Source organism: Cavia porcellus, unplaced genomic scaffold (assembly GCF_034190915.1).
Source record: "Cavia porcellus strain 051 isolate PalLab524CR breed Dunkin Hartley unplaced genomic scaffold, mCavPor4.1 scaffold_10, whole genome shotgun sequence".
Taxonomy (NCBI): domain Eukaryota; kingdom Metazoa; phylum Chordata; class Mammalia; order Rodentia; family Caviidae; genus Cavia; species Cavia porcellus.
The window spans coordinates 32365328-32382693 of record NW_026947493.1 but is presented as its reverse complement, the minus strand read 5'-3'; the positions used below and the strand labels follow the sequence as shown (position 1 = coordinate 32382693).

The window sequence follows — 17366 nt, the reverse complement described above, 5'->3', positions numbered from 1 at the left end:
TGGATGTTGTTTGTTTCTTTTACTTGCCTAATTGCTCTTGCTAAGACTTCTAGTACTATATTAAATAAGAGTGCTGAAAGTGGACACTCCTGTTTTTTTTTCAGATCTCAGTCTCACCTTTCTCTCAATATCAGTATAATATTGGCTGTGCTTTGTTCATAAATGACCTTTAGTATTTTGAGGTATGTACCTTCTGTACTTAATTTATTGAGAGTCTTTTTAAAAAGCAGAACAGAAAAAAAGGATACAAATGATACATATTTTCTAACAAAATAGCAGGAAATTAACACTAGTTAATGTATTGCATATTGTTATTTTAGAAGTAACTGTTCAGGTTACAAGATTTAGGCATAAAAAATGATCAAACAATGAAAGCACAAACTGTTCTTTTTGATGAACTAACCGAGATTAGTAGTATAGTTACATGTCTTGTATATGTATACATACACACATATATGTGTATACCTACATACATGTAATCTTTTCCCTTCCTTTTCTCCTTTGCTCTTAACCCAGTTGTTCTGTCCTTTTGAGCACTTTCTTTCCCTTTCATTATCACAATATCTATTGTATGTTTTGCTTCTCATGATTCTTTCAGTTTTCTTTTTTTACATTACAGAGACAATATGATATTTATAAATGTGAGTTTGATTTATTTCATTTATGAATATGGTCTCAAGTTGCACCCATTTACCTATAAAAGCCTCAAGATTATCCTGCTTTATAGCTGAGCAATACTCCATTGTATAAAAATATCACATCTTCTTTTTTTGTACTGAGGATCAAACTCATGACCTTGCACTTACCAGGGAAGCACTTAAATCACTGAGCTAAATCCCCAGCCCCTATATCACATCTTTTGTATTCCACAGTTGATGGGCATTTTGGTTGTTTCCAAGATTTAGCTATTAAAAATTGTGCTGCTGTGAATATGGTTGCACATATATCACTGTGGCATGATATTTTCAGTTTTTCTGGGAAAATACCCAGAAGGGGAATAGCCGGATTGAATGGAACTTCCAATCTTAGTTTTTTGAGGGATCTACACACTGATTTCTACAGTGGTTGCACCAGTCTACACTCCTACCAACAATGGAGAAGCATTCCTTTTTCCCCACAGCCTCACCAACATTTGTTACTGTTTGCTTTCTTGATGACAGCCATTCTTTCTGGAGTGAGATGGAATCTCAGTGTTGTTTTAATTTGCATTTCTTGAATGACCAGTTATGTTGAACATTTCTTCATGTATTTATTTGCCATTTGTATTTCTTTACCTGAGAAGTATGTGTTCATCTCACATGCCCATGTTTGGACTGGGTCTTTGAATTTGGGGGGCTTGATGTTTTTCAATTCTTTATATGTTCTAGATATTAGTCCTTTGTCTGAGAGACAGCTGGCTAAAATTCTTTCCTGTTCTGCGGGTTTTCTCTTCACTCTGTTGGTGATTTTTGTTTGAAGTGCAAAAACTTTTTAATAAGATGAGATCCCAGTTATTGATTCTTTCAAGTACTTCTTGTGTGGTTTGCATTTCATTCATGAACTCCTTGCCTACCCCTATGTCTTCAAGATTTCTACTTATTTTTTCTTCCAGTAGATTTAGTGTTTCCATCTTGATGTTTAGATCTTTGATCCATTTTGACTTTAGTTTAGTGCATTGTGTTAGACATGAATCTTGTTTTAGTCTTTGGCATATGGAAAGCCAATTTTTCCAGCACCATTTATTAAAGAGGCTGTCTTTCTTCTGGTGAACGTGTTTAGCATCTTTGTCAAAGATAAGGTGGCCAAGTCTTTTTGTAGTTGTGTCTGCATGTTCTAATCTGTTCCACTGATCCGCAGGTCTGTTTTTGCTTTTTTTCTTTTTTTTGCCAGTACCATGCTGATTTTATCACAGTAGCTTTGTAGTATAACTTCAAGTCAGGGATTTTCATGCTTCCTGCCTTGCCTATGTTGCCCAGAATTACCTTTGCTATTCTAGGTCTCTTCAGTTTCAAAATGAATCTTAGGAATGTTTTCTCTAGATCTGTGTGGTATGTAAATGATATTATGACAAGGATTGCATTAAATCTGTATAACAGTTTTGGGAATACAGCCATTTTTCTATGTTGGTTCTTCCTATCCAGGAGCAAGGAATGTCTTTCCATTTTTTGACATCCTCTTCTATCATCTTTTTTAGAGTGCTGTATTTTTCAATGTATAGGTCTTTTACATCCTTTGTTAGGTTGATTCCTAAGTATTTGATTGTTTTCAATGCTACTGTGAAAGATGTTATTTCCATAATTTCTCTCTGTCAGTTTGTTGTTTTTGTACAGGAATGCTATTGGTTTTTGAGTGTTGAGTTTATTTTCAGTTACACTGCTGAATTTGCTTAGTCTAGTAGTCTTGGATGGAGTTTTCAGGGTCTTCTATGTAGAGTATCAAGACATCTGTGAATAACAATAATTTAACTTCTTCCTTCCCTGTCTTTATTCCTTTTATTTCTCTCTCGCTTTCCTGTCTAATTGCTCTGGCTAATGTTTCCAGAACTATATTAAGTAGGAATGGTGATAGTGGACATCCTTGTCTTGTTCCTGATTTTGGAGTGAAAGATTTCAGTTATTGTCCACTTAGTATGACATTGGCTATTGATTTGTCACAGATGGCTTTTTATCAGATTGAGGTAGATACCATCTATTCCAATTCTCTATAATGTTTTTTATCATGAACAAGCATTAGACTTTATCAAATATTTTTCTGCATCTGTTGAGATGATTGTGTGATTTTTGTCTTTGGCTCTGTTAATGTGGTGTATTACATTCATTGATTTGTGTATGAATCCCACTTGGTCATGGTGTATAATCTTCTTGATGATTTGCTACATTCTATTTGTAAGTATTTTATTGATAATATTTTAAATTTTTATTTTAAAGGGGGTAAAATTAAACACAACAAAACAGAACAAAATAGGACACAAGAAAGCAATGTAAGAGATATAAATTTCAAAGCTAGACAACCTGAGATCTTTACTATCATATTGTCTCTTGTTTTCTTCCAAGTATTTGTCCATGTCTTTGCATACAGAGATTTCATACAAAACAACATAGTATAAAACTGATCCGAACAGAATGAGGAAAGCATTATAGGTCTTCAAAACCAGACAACAGGGAAGTCATAGAGTCTCTTGTTCTCTTCAAAATAGCTGCCCGTACTTTCATGTATATTGAAGTTCAACAAAACAAAACAGGCAAGGGGGGAGGGGTTGCTTGGTTTCCCAGTGCTCCAGGTCCCAGCATGGCATAGGTCCCAGTAAACGCCAGTGGCTCTTGTACTGGGTCGCCGGAGCCTGCTGTGTTCAAAGCCGCTCACCAGGGTGGGAGGGTTGCTTGGTCTCCTGGTGCTCCAAGACCTAGCATGGTGCAGGTCCCAGTAGATGCTGGTGGCTCCCATCCTGGGCCTCCAGAGCCTGCCACACTCACAGCCGCTCATGGTGGTGGTGGGGGGGGTTGCTTCAAGCTGTTTCTTTCTAATGAATTGACCATTTCACTGCCCAAGTTCTGAAATGGCCAACAGACCGTAGAAGGACATCTCTTTAGGCTCCTACTTGAAACCAACAGCATTAGGAAGCTGCTGGCCTTGATACAGGGCCAGGAGAATTTTTGTGTTGATGTTCATTAGGGAGATTGGCTGTAGTTCTCCTTTTTGGTTGGGTCTTTCTCTGATAATACTTGTCTCCAGGAATGAGTCAGGGAGAATTGCTTCCTTTTCAATTTCACTGGAGTTTGAGGAGTATTAGCATGAAGTCTTCTCTAAATTTCTTGTAGAATTCAGTCATGAATCCATCAGGACCTGTGCTTTTCTTTGTTGGTAAGTTTTTAATTATGTTTTCAATTTTAGTAGCTGATATTGGGTTTTCAAATTTTTTATATCTTAATTCAGCTTTGATAATTCATACATTTCTAGGAATCTGTCCATTTTCTCTGTCTTTTCCAGCCTATTTGAGTAAAGATTTTCAAAGTAGGTGTTCATGATCTTCTGAATTTCCACAGGTTCTATAGTAATTTGATGCTTTTCATTCCTCATTTCATAAATTTGAGTTTTTTCTTTCCTTTTCTTGATTAAGTTAGTGGGAACTTATCATTTTTGTTTATTCTTTCAACTCTTTGATTCATTAATTCTTTGTATTATTGTCTTAGTCTCAATTGCATTAATTTCTGCTCTGATCTTTATAATTTCTTCCCTTCTCTGAGCTTTGGGCCTGACTTGCTCTTCCTTATTTATAAACTTGAGGTGCAGCATTAGGTTGTTTGTTTATGCTCATTCTGTTTTCCTGATGTGACAGTTCATTGCTATATGTTTCCCCCTTAGGGCCACTTTCATTGTGTTCCATAGGTTCTGGTATGTGGTATCTGGATTTTCACTGAGTTGTGAATATTGCTTAATTTCTTCTTTAATTTCACCTGTAACCCATTAGTTGTTTAGGAGGATGTTATTTAATTTCCATGTATTTATTTAGGTTTTGGAGTTACTTTTGCCATTTATTTCCAGTTTTATTACACTATTGTTAGATAATATGCATGGAATAATTTCAATCCCTTTGCATTTACTTAATTATGTTCTGTGGTCTAATATTAGTTTATCTTGGAGAATGTTCCATGCGCAGCTGAGAAGACTATATATTCTATTGTTGGGTGGAGCACTCTATAAACATCTACTAAGTCCATTTGTTCACAGGTTTGATTCAGTTCTGTTATTTCTCTGCTAACCTTTTAGTTGATCTATCTCTGTGACAATGGTGTATTAAGGTCCTCCATTATAATTGCATTATTGTGTATTTGGTTTTTCATGTCTATTAGTATTTGTCTTATATAGTTGGGTGCACTTGTATTGGGTGCACATATATTAAATATGATTGTTATCACTTCCTTTTGAATTTTCCCCCTAACAAGTATCTTTATCTCTTGTGACCATTTTTGGGTGAAGTTCACATGTCTGCAAACAGAATAGCTACTCCTGCTTTTTTCTAGGTTCTTGTCACATGGAATATTGTTTTCTGTCCTTTGACTTTTGGTCTCTGAGTTTCCTTTTGAGTCAGATGTGTTTTTTGTATATAGCATAGTGTTGGATCCTGTTTCTTGCTCCATTCTGTCAATCTATTTCTTTTAACTAGTGAACTGAGGCCATTTACATTGGTAGTTATAACTGCTAGGTGCTGACTTACCTTTGTCATGTTATTTTCTTGTTGTTGATTCTCTACTCTGTGCTTGTCTTGCTTGGCAGTTTCTTTCTGTTGTTATTCTTGAAATTATGGTCAGCTTTATCTCTTTGTAGAGTATCCTTCAGTATTCTTTGCAGTGTTGGTTTGCTAATCATGAATTTTTTCAGTTGTTTTTTTCATGGAAGTATCTTATTTCTCTGTCAATTTTAAAAGATAGTTTTCCAGGGTAAGTCAATCTGGGTTGGAAGTTGTTTTGTTACAGGACCTGAAATACTTCACTCTAAGCTCATCTTGACTTGAGGGTTTCTGTTGAGAAGTTGGCTGTGATTCTAATGGGCTTTCCTTGATAGATGAGTTGTGTCTTTTCTCTAATAGCTTTTAATATTCTATTTTTATGCTGAATTTCTGGGATCTTAATTATTATATGTCTGGGCATAGATTTATTTTATTTATGACTGTTTGAAGTTCTACATGCCTCACTTATCTGTGTTTCAGATTCTTTTTCCATGTTTGAGAAATGTTCTGCTATTACTTTGGTGAATAGTACTTTTTATGCCAATTGTGTTGACTCTTGTATTTTCAGTAACATCTGTCAGTCTTATATTGTTTTTCTTTGCATCATGGTGAAGCTATTGAATTGTTAGTTCATGATCCCTTGTTATTTTTAAAAGTTTTTTCCTCTCATGATTGCTAGCTGCTATTCTGTCTTGAAGGTCTGAAAATCTATCTTCAGTTTCATTCAAGAAGTTTTGCCAGATTTCAATAGAATTTTTAATATCCTAGATATCTCTGAATTTTATTTCATGTATTCTATTTCTTTCTTACATTGTTCTTTCAAGGTTTTCATCATTTCGCTATGCTCCTATACATTTTTTTATCTATGTTTTCTCTAGCTATGCTAAGCAACTCCTTTATTAAGGTTGTCATTTCTTTCTTTACCTGAGAGATTATTTCCAATCTCCTCCATAGCCTGCTAGGTGAGTCCTATATTCTTCCTAGACTGACTAGCCTAGGGGGATTTATGTAAGCTAACCCTTAGTTCCTATTGTTACTGCAGCTTCAGTGGGATGTTTGACTCTAGGCCATGCATCAGTAGGTTCATTATTGCTTAGCAGGGAGGCAGGCTGGTTGTTTGGCTTCCCAGTGTCCTAAGTTCCAACATGGCGCGGATCTCAGGAACTGCTGCTGATTCTCCCCCTGGAAGGGCTTCAGTCTGCCACACTGCCACCACTTACCAGGGAGGGGAGATGCTTGCTTGGCTTCACAGTGTCCTAAGTTCCAACATTGCGCAGATATCACGGGGATATCAGGAGCTGCTGCTGGTTCTCCCCCTGGAAGTCTGTTGTAGTTTAAAAAGATATGGTGCATGATTACAATTTTTAAAAGTATATTGAGACTTAATCACATGATCTGTCCTGGAGAGTGTCCCATGTGCTGATAAGAAAAATGTTTTCTTACTGCTATTGGATAAAATGTTTTATAAATATCTATTAGGTCCATTTGCTCTGTAGTATGGTTTAACTCATATGTTTCTTTGATGATTTTCTCTCTGGATGGCCTGTCCTCTGATGAAAGTGTAGTGTTAAAGTCTGTTACTACTGCCACTACTGTTATGGTTTAGCTCTACATTCAGAGCTGACGTTTGCTTTATGTGTTTGAATGATCCCATGTTGGATACATATAAACATATAAATTTATAATTTTTATATCTTTTTGCATAATACTTTGATCTTTAAAGATTTGGAAGATTTTAAGCTATTATTTTTTGGAATCAACTTTCAGTCCTTTTCCCCTTTCCTTCGACTCCTGGAATTCTCATAATGCAAATATTCATTTTCTTAATGTTGTCTCATAAGTTTATAAGCTTCTTCATTCTTTTAATTTCCTTTTTATTGTCTGACTGGGTTAGTTTTCTGTCGGTGTGTTTAAAATTGTACATTTGACTAACAAGCTAAGGCTAAGTAAATGTAAATAATTTCAGTTTTCTTTGGCAATGTGACTCAACTGGGGCAAATAGGATTGAAAATGATCCAAAAAAATTTAGAACAAATTATCTATTTATAGAGACAATTACTAACATAGATGAAAATGCTTTTAGCACATGTTCTTTCCAGGAATCTCCCAGACTGACTGAAATAGGGCAGAATAAAAATAGAAAATTACTTTAGGAGGGGAGTCACATGTTAGATGCTACCACTTATCAGTTGCCTGGAGTTTGTGAAATCCTTAAAGCACTGTCCAGATACAAACTGACATAAAAGGGAGGGAATTAAAGAGGAAATGAGGGACATGTAAGAAACAAAAAGCAGTGAGATATGTTTTAATGTTGGCTTCAATTCATAATGTATTTTTTAATTTCCTATATTTTTTAATTTCAGGTCTTCTCCAGTATGCCTCAATTCTGAGAAATGATGTACCAATAAAGTGAAATATAGTAATAAACAAAAAATCTAAAAATAAGGTCCGAGTGGAGAAGCAAAAGGAGAAGAGACTACAAGAATATAACCACAAAATAGGATTTCCTAGAAAATTGTAAGTTTCAATTATGTTCTGAAAATGACTATCCAGTTAAGTGTTTCAGTAATTCAGTCATTATAAGTACGTTTATTTTGCTTAATCCCTTAATCTCCAGAGCAGTTATCTCAAACTGGCATGCAAACATATGAGAAGTCAAGACTCTTTACCCAACTCTCAAGACTTCTTGGGGCAGAAAGTCAGAAATCTGTGTTTTCACAAGCCCTTTGGGAATCTGATGTATGATGAGATTGGACTATCCTTATGTGTCTTTAGTTTCAGGGGTACCAGAAAGAAAACGTGGCTTATTTTTCTTCTATCTAGGTGTGGGTGAGTGTTTGGCCTCATTTCTGAAACACAAGATATCAAAAGAACAGGGAAGTAGATGTTGGGTATGAGTTTGTTCTTATGCACAATGGCATTCAGTTTGGGAGGGCTAGTAGGATGATGCTGGGATCTACCTGTATAAGGAATCTCAGAGCCCATGAAAAGGAATGCACCCAGAAGAAAATTGGAATAGTCAAGATGGGCGTGTAGCACATACCTGTAATTCCAGCACTCAGGAGGCTGAGGCAGGAGGATAACTGCGAGTGTGAGACCAGCCTGGGCCACAAGGTGATCTCAAGGCCAGCTGAACTGCATAGCGAGACTCTGGCTCAAAAAGAGAAAAAAAAAAAAAAAGTCAAATGCAAAAAGGTGAGGTTTCATAGTACATCTACAAATTCCTTGATACTACTCCTTTTGTGTGGGGAAGCTTACTTCCTCTCTGTAAGTATGGCTGGTCTTGGTTACTCAGCCCTCATGATGATTTATAGCTCCCACAAGTCGGTCTTCAAAAGGTGTCTTCCTGGTTCTTGCTCTTTGATCTTTTGCTCTTAAGGAAGCCAGGTGATGTCATCAAGACTCACTGTCATGGCCTGGAGCTGAAATGTATCTCAAAAGCCTCATATATTTGAAGATGGTTGGCTCAGGGGAGTGTTAGAGCTGCCTTGCAGTGAGGAGGTGGGGCCAGGTGGAAGTGGACCACTGACAGGATGTATTCTTGTGCCTGGCTCTGCTTCCTGGCTGCCGTGACATGAGCGGCCTTCCTCTACTGTGTCCCCTACCATGCCGTTTCTGTCTTGGAACCAGCAACCTATAAACTGAAATCGTGGGCCAAAATAAACCTCTCCTTTAAACTGTGGTGTTACAACAATGAAAGCAAAATTAAGACACTCAAGAAGTCCCACAAAGAAGTCTTCGTGGCTTGGAATGGAGGTTTCTGGGGATGCCCCAGTCCCATCCCTTCCTTGAGAAAGCTGCAGAGATGGCGCTGACTCAGCCTCTTGCAACTCTGCCTATTTCTCACCCTTGTTTCCATATAGTCCTCAGTTTTCTCACCCTTGTTTCCATATAGTCCTCAGTTTGTCTGTATTATATTTTAACATGCTTCTTTAAAAAGTGTTTGGTAAGAAATTTAGAGTTTTCTGTGGGACAAACAGTGAAATATAGTATTTTATTTAAGAGGAAGACTCCATTAAGAGAGTGCTTCGGATTGACTCTTGTATTGCAAGAATAGTAGGTCTGAATTTCTGTTGCTTTGAAGAGCTACTGGAAAATATAAAAAGGAGACAAGTAGAACCAGTTGATGGCAAAGTTTTGGCTCTCCCTGAGTCTTACCACATTTCCCTTTGGGTTATAGTTCAAGCAGAAATCATAGCTTTTGCTCTCTGTTTCGGGTATTAACAAAGTCTCTCATTTTGGGATTTAGGAAGTCCAGCCAGTCAAACTGTCAATCTCTCATCCAGTTCAAACAGGAACGGATATTAGGTACCTGAAGCAGAAGAGGGATGCTGTCTGTGGGGCTTTGTCCTGGATAGCCTGCCCACTCCCCATCCCCAGCATAGTGGTCAGAAAAGCACTGTCTTGATTTCCTGTCCATCGTACGCTTTTTCTCATGAGTGTTCCTTTCCCCTCTCGTCTCCAGTCCAGGCATCAGTAAGGTGGCCTGTGTGTCTATACGTTCCATATGTGGGATGAGGCCAGAACCAGTATTCCTTAAGTGCGCAGTGTGCCAGGCACTTTCCCTGTGATATTTCCTTTTGATCTTATGATGTTAGTCGCTTTCTCAAGGCGGGGATAAAATATGTAATGTTGCAACTTACAAAACAGTGTCCAAGCATGGCAAAGGGATGCTGCTCAGCCCTCTGGCATCCAGCACGTGTCATTTTCTTCTTCTGCATGCACGTATGGTCAGGATACTTCCTAGAGGCTGCTCACTTAGGTCTGGGTTCTCTCCCATCATTTCACTGTTAGCCCTGGACTGGGGACAGATGGGGCACGAAGACGGTCTGATCATCTCGGATTGCATGGAGAGAAAGCAGGCAACCCTGTCTGGCCTCCAGGACTATCCACATTCCCTCGCTCAGCTTTTGCCAGAATTTGTTAAGGGGGCCCAGCTAGAGCCTAGAATTTGGTACCATTCACCTGTCCACCATCAGAAGGATGAGAAAAGCCCATAGCTATGGAAAAACAAATTTATTCACAATTTGAACAAATTTGGAGGGAAGCTGTTCTCCTCAAGAGACAGAAGTGCTTTAACTTATAGAGAGGGTAGAACAAAAGCCCTGAAATAAGCAAATATCTATTCAGCTAGGGTTTGGTCCAAAGCAGGCCCAGAAAAATGCAAAAATTCTGGTTCTGATTTAAATTCCTTGCCGCCAGGGCTGAGCTGGAGGTTGTTCTCAGCAGAGAAAGCTGGAAAGACAGCTTAGCTTTAAAACTCCTCATTTTTAAAGTTCCATTTTAACTTCTTAGTTCTTACCATAATAATAAGGCAGCCTTTCCTTTCCACTGAGCTGCTGAATTGTACAAGGAAACCTGATCAGGAGTCCTGAGAGGAAGGGAGGGGAGGGAGGGCTGGGTCCTGAGTTCTAGATGGTCTTTGTCCATGGATCCTTAATGTCCATCTCAGAGCCTCCATCGGAGCCCCAGAAAGGGACATGGCTTCACTGGAGTCCAAAGAACTCCTTCAGCTCATGAGTGGCAGAAGCAATGCAAAGCAGGTGCTCCCTGTTGTAAAGTGTGGTTCCTTTACTGCCAAGCACGCTGCCTTCCGAGTGCCGGGGATGGAAAGCATGGAATTCACTGAGGGAAGTTCCCAAGAAGGAGCACGACTCTCTTAGCAAAGGCTCAGCAAACGGGGGACAGTTGATCTGACAAAATGGGGGGACTTGGACATCAGTGCTGGGGATAGGGAGGTTCCAGGTGGTGGGGGAGCAGAGATTCTGGAACGGGCTCTCAGGCTCAGGGAGACAGGATAACATCCCTGCTGGCAGCTCCCAGCAGGAACAGGCACTGGAGTCTTGCTGAGTGAAAATGTAATTTGCCCTCATTTATACAGCTACTCAAATTTGGAAGTGACTGTGTTAGGCCAGGCTATCAGAATCTGTCTGCAAGATCCCTTCCAAGCTTAGATCATTCTGTTCCCCTTCAAGGACTAAGAAGCTCTGCCACTGACCCTTAGAGGACAGTGACCAGATCCTCATGCCTTAGGTAGAGGAAGGCCCCTTTACCTGTGTTCCATTTCCATTTGGTATGCAGCTCTGCTTCAGGGAAACAGGACTTCGGGGTGTGTGTCTGGCTGTGCCTTGGAACCCTATGGCCTTGAGCAAGTTACGTCAGCTGTCTTCATCAGCTTTTGTTTGTTTTTCTGTAACTAAGAGGTAAAATAGTAACACCTGTGAGGTTACTGTGAGACTCTTTTAGTTACTTTCTCACTTCTGGGATAAAATATCCTACACCCATAGTGGAAAGGAAGAGAGGTTTATTTCAGCTCACAGTTTCAGTGAGTTCAGTCGGTGAATCAACTCTAGTAGAAGAAAGCTGTTCATATCATGGTGGCCAGGAAGCAGAGAAGGGAGGAGCGGGGATAGGGACAAGAATACAGCCTTCCGCGTCATGCCCAGACATCCTCTCTTTCTAGCCAGACACATGTAAGACTATTGAGGGACTTTTTGTAACTAAACCATTAACAGAGACTTTCAAGAAATGACATCTGTACAAGCACAATAGGTGTTTCATGAATGATGGTTCGTTTTAAGGACAGAATTGAATTCTATAAATCCTTCCATGAGAACAATAAAAAATTCCTTTTCTATCTCCCTCAATGACTCCAACAGTCCTCTTCCCCAATTCCTTTCATTAAATAGCAGTAGTCCAGTCAGATGGCCCCTGATTCCCTTTCTCCTGGAGTGGCAACATTCCAAAGAGGTATCTGGAGGTACAGTTATCTTTGAACAGTACAATTTCCATCCTCTATCTTGAAAATATATCTCATTCTGATAATTATTCACCACAGTCCATTGTCACTGTTGGGAAGCCAGCCACCAGCATCTCCACCTTCAGTGTCCACCCACTGGGTCTCCTCCTTTCTGAGGTCGGTTTTTATACTGAAAACATGTGATCCTGTTGAAACAATCAGATCTTGTCAGTCCTCCGTCCAAAACCCGATGCTGGCTTCCATTTTAAAGTTCAAACTCCACATCATCTGGTCCCAGTGGCTTCATGCGCCCGGTTCCTTCTCACTCCCCTTCGCTTACTCTTTGTCAGCCGCATGGGTCTCCTTGCTGCTCTCGGGACAGCGAGCTTATGGATACCCATATGGAGGGCCTTGGTGCCTCGTGTCCCCTTGCTTCTGGAGTACTTTTCTTCTAGGTATCTGCATGGCTTAGCCTCCCGGGTCTGTGCTCAGATGTCACCTCCTTAGGGTGGCCGTCTCTGATTATGTATATATCTCCATTATTCTGTGTTACACAACATGATCCTGGACTCTTCTGTATATTTCTCTCTGTCTTGAGATCCTTGAAATCTCTTGGCAATGCAAATTGCCAAGAGAAAGGAATTCTGCACATTCTATTCATGCTGAACCCCAACTCTGAGCTCGATCTCTGTAGGAACTCAGTAAATACATGTTTAATGAATTAATTCTCTGACTGCAGAAGACTACATGTGTGCCCCTCCTTGAATGCAGAACAGTTGCTGTAACAGTTAAATCCAGTCTTGTTTCCATATACTGATATACACAGAGCTGGCTATGGTACTTCCTTCTCTCTTCAATTGGCTCTAAGCAGTAAAAAGAAGGCCAGCAGAATTACTGATATATAATCTTTAAAGTGGGTCTGACAGTCTCCTGTTTCCTTGCATAGTGCTCCTCTCTGTAAAAGATCTGAGTGCAGCAGGGTGGCAGAGCCACTCAGCTCCAGGAATGTCAACTGGGTACACATCTCAAAGTAAGAGGCTGTGAATCTCCAGGGTACAAAAGTTTACATATCAGAAACTGAAGCAAGAGCCTCCTAAATTCTTTCACATACTAGCCCAATCAACTTATGAAGACTGGTCTTTCTGCTTACCTCCTTGCATACTGCAAAGATGTTCTTCTCACCACCCTCAAAGATCCAAATATGTTTATTCACCATCCACACTGTCCCTCCACCTTAAGGCACCTCCTTCTTCACAAGATAATAAATTCTGGGAGAGGCCTTGGATCAGGGCCTCTGTCCGCACATCTCACTTGGATTGGGCTTAGGGCTCCTGGGCTGCCCTTAACTTTGAATATGTCTTAGTGTCTTTACTGTCACTGTGGGTTGCATTGGAGGTGATAGATTAGAATTAACTTTCTGGGATTCCAATAACATCTCAGTGGGATTACAAATATAACTTTCCAAATTGTGAGGAACATTAGAAAAGGGATTACAATATTTGGATTACAGTAGTCAATATTTGGACTACAGTATCTGATCTTTGCTTACTTCCCTAAATCATTTCTTTTCTGTTTCTGTCTTCTGTAGTTTAACCTAATCCAGTGTCTTTCTAGGCTATACATGTATATTCCGTGACTATAGGTAATGAAACAAGTTGCTACATAGCGTTGGCAGGATAGAATTATTTTCATGTCTCCAATGCTTAAAAAAATCATCTCTTATCTCAGACTATATGTATATACATTTTTGGCCTGGGCATAACCCTTGCCCAGCGGCTGAATATTTTTAAGTACCTCAAGGCCTTAAAGAGTGGATAAAATATAAGATGCCCCAAGACCCAAGTATGCAGAATTTGTTCCACCACTGCTTGCAAGAAGAGAGAACCCATTGTTATGAAGATTACAGGGCTACTCTGGGATGCAGACCCCAAACCACCACAAGGGTACAGCATCTGCCATATGTATTTTTCTCCTCCATCTCGTTGGTGATGTTCCCTAAACAGAATTGGCCAAGATCTCTCTTTTACAGCAGAGAGAGGAGGATGCATTTTTGTGCATGGAAGGTCATGGCCCTTTCTCAGCATTGGGCTCTTGAGCAACATTTGTGCATTACAGACTTTGAGGTCCTAAGGCCTTGCTAAACAAGCTGTGTGCCCTTGATCTCCACCGAGAGAAGATATAGCCTTTGAAAATTACCGTGGGCCAAATCAAACTATTAGGTGGGCTTTTTTCCATACCCCATCCAGTCTCTTCAATACAAGAGGAATCATCTCTCCACGTGGATGGAGGTGAAGGTGATGGGGTACTTCAAGGGGAAGTATCAGGATGATCACGAGCCATCAACCCAAGAACCATTAGTGGGATGTCATAAACCATTTAGGGATCTCCTTCGAGGTCTCCAGCCCTCCCTGGCTTCCTGTCATAAAAGCTGTGACTGTCCTTTCTCCCTACTGAGAATGCAGTTTTGTTGCCAGTCAGCCTAGGATTCTTTTGCTTGCTTAGATGGAAATTGTAAATGGGCAAAGGACAGCTCTGCTAGTCCTGATGTCACCAGGTAGTGCAGGATGCCAACAGATGACACAGCAGCTGGTGATCACTGCTGCTGCTGGCACCCCTGACTGACTGGGTGCCGATCTCTACCGCTGATCATCATTGGCTGCTGCTCTCTGGAGCTCTTCAATGCTAACAGCCCTTAGAGTTTATTGCTTTTCTTTTGAAACAACAGTTCTATCCACACTACTTAGGATTAGAATTGCAATTAGGTTTACAGGACTTCGGGAGCCCACACTGCCTGAAAAATAAATCATAAATAGGTTTACAAACCACCAAAGGGCATCTTTATTTTAACAGCTCCTGTGCTACAGCCACCCCCAGACTTTCACATCAGCCTCACTTTTCTCATCTGTAAAATGAGAATTATTCCTGTCGTCTTGCTGCCTCATGTGTGTCAAATGAAAAACATTGATTAAAATGATCTTATAAAAATAGTCCTGCATAAGATTTATTTATTTATCATACCAGTAGCCTGTGTTTAGTGTATTAAAAACATAGACTTTAAAATGAAGGGTGTGAAAAAAAGAAAAAATTACAAAGGAAAAAACTAATAGAAGACTCATGATGCAGCCAGAGGAGAGAAGCCCCAGAGGTGGACTCCTGCGGATCTGGGTCGGCCTCTCACCCTTGTTGGCCTCGCTCTTGGCCCCAAGGTCCCCACAGCCACCAGCACCATGGAGAAGACTGAGCTGACCTGGAAGGCCAAGCCGGCCAAGCAGGCTGAGCACTGAGAGGATATGGCCACTGCATGAAGATGGTGACCGAGCAGGGTGCCGGCTGTCCAGTGAGGAGAACATCCTGCCCTCAGTGGCCTATAGGAACATGGCTGAGAGCTGCCGGTCAGCCTGGAGCATCATCTGGAGCATCGAGCAGAAAACCAACACCTCTGACAAGAAGTTACAGCTGATTAGGGACTACTGGAAGAAAATGGGGTCACAGCTGTGGTCCTGAAATTGCTGAACAGGTATTTAATAGCAACTAATCCAGGAAGTCAAGTCTTCTATCTGAAAGTGAAGGGAGATTACTTCCATTACCTCACTGACGTTACGTGTCGTAGTGATGGAAACAAACAGTAGATAATTCCCAGGGAGCTCACCAAGAGGCATTTGAGATAGGCAAGGAGATGCGGTCCACACACCAATCTGCCTGGGCTGGCTGTTAACTTCTCTATACCTTACCATGAAATTCTTAGTACCCTGAGCTTGTCTGCACACTGGCTAAAAGCTTTGATGAGGCCTTAACAGAGCTCGATACACTGAGTAAGACTGCTACAAAGACAGCACTGTCTTCAGGCAGCTGCTTAACACCGTGGACATCGGACAGCGCAGGATAAGAGTGTGACACGACAGAAGGGTCCAGGACTAAACACACACAGGTTGTTATCCTTCCTCCTGCAAGAACCCTTTCTACACATCTCCATTCTGTACTGCACTTGGATTCTGTATAGCAAAGAACCCAAGTGTGTGTGCATGTGCGTGTGCGTGTGTGTGTGTGTGTGTGTGTGTGTGTGTGTGTGTGTAGGTGGCCCTCATGCCCTTCTCACTGCAGCTCAGAAAACTCTATTCCTCAGTTCATGGTGGTCTTGGCCTTCCTGACGTGCACTTACTGCTGCAGAAAAGTCTTAATAACTTCCTTTCATATAAACATAAGTAACTTCCCACACTTAGGCAGAGGACTAAAGTGTGTATTTAAGTCGTCTGAGCCGGTTCTGCGGTGACTATGTTTTGCATTACTATGGAGATTTGATGACAGTGTAATTAATTACAGTTTAGAGAGTGTTCTACAGAGCTTCTTAATTTCTACACTCCCTCCTTTCTCTTCTTTGGGGTTTCCTTTCAGTGGGCAACTTCTCCATCTTCCTGCTGTGTTCCTTTTTGCTGGGCATCTAGAAGTATTAGATAGAATGGGAAAATGCTTGGTACCTCTGGGCTGAGGTTGGGCGTGGTCACAAGTTGAAAAACCTCCTCTATGGAGTTTGAATGGGTCATGTCTGTCTGTGACAACGGAGGTTTCCTTCTTCACCTGTGTTTGCTGCTGTTTAAATTAATAACTTCCCTTCCCAGTAAAAGTTCACTTACACTTTCTGCCCTTGTGGTTCTGGTGTTCACCTTACTATGTAATAGACGTAGCATGTTGCTGCCAGGATCCAAGCACTGTCCTTTCTTAATGCACTAGGAAGGAGAAATAAGTTAAGGTACATGAACCCAGGTCTAAAACCTTAGTACTTTTCCATGTGAGCGCGTGTGAGAGGGTGACCCAGTTTGTCTATTCCTTAGAGAGTTTCCCATGACTGTGTATTGCTAATGACTGACTGTAGCCCCCCAAAAAGCCTAGTGAGGATATTATGTCCTGTGTAAGTGCAGAGTAATGTTATGTAAAGTTATGTTTTATAAAAACAAAAAATAAAAATAAAAAAGGGATGTTTGTGTATTAGTCAACTGCATTGTTGTGACAAAAATAACTGAGATGACTTAAAAGAAGGGAAGCTTATTTTGGCCCCCAGTTTCAGAGGTTTTAGCTCATGGTGTCCTGGCTGGGCTGCTCTTAGGCCTTTGGGCAGGCCGAATAGCATGGTGGAAACAGGAAGAGGAATAAAGCTGTTTACCTCATGGCCCGCAGAATGGGGAGAGGGAGAAAGGAAGGGAGGGAGGAGAGAGGAGGGAGGAGAGAGAAGAAGAGTAGGAGGGAGGGGAGGAGAGGAAGAAACAGGGGCAGAGAAAAAAGGCCGGGACCTCAAAATCCCCTTCCCGGGCACGCACTCCGTGGTATCTCCCTCCCACTAAGCCCACTTCTTGGCACCACCACAGCCTGGTGATGCACAAGGCTTCGGAGGACACTTCAGATCCAAACACTAACTAGGGGTAGGTA

At 40.7% G+C, this 17366-nt stretch overlaps 1 non-coding gene and 1 pseudogene across 1 annotated transcript; one reads left to right on the top strand and one right to left on the bottom strand.

Annotated features, from left to right (window-relative positions):
- Positions 1-3487: 3487 nt before the first annotated feature.
- On the bottom strand, positions 3488-3624 carry LOC111754655 (small nucleolar RNA SNORA2/SNORA34 family). The gene has a single exon (XR_002789337.1). It is a non-coding gene; the product is annotated as a small nucleolar RNA SNORA2/SNORA34 family (small nucleolar RNA).
- Positions 3625-10622: 6998 nt separating this feature from the next.
- On the top strand, positions 10623-17366 carry LOC134477871 (14-3-3 protein theta-like; annotated as a pseudogene).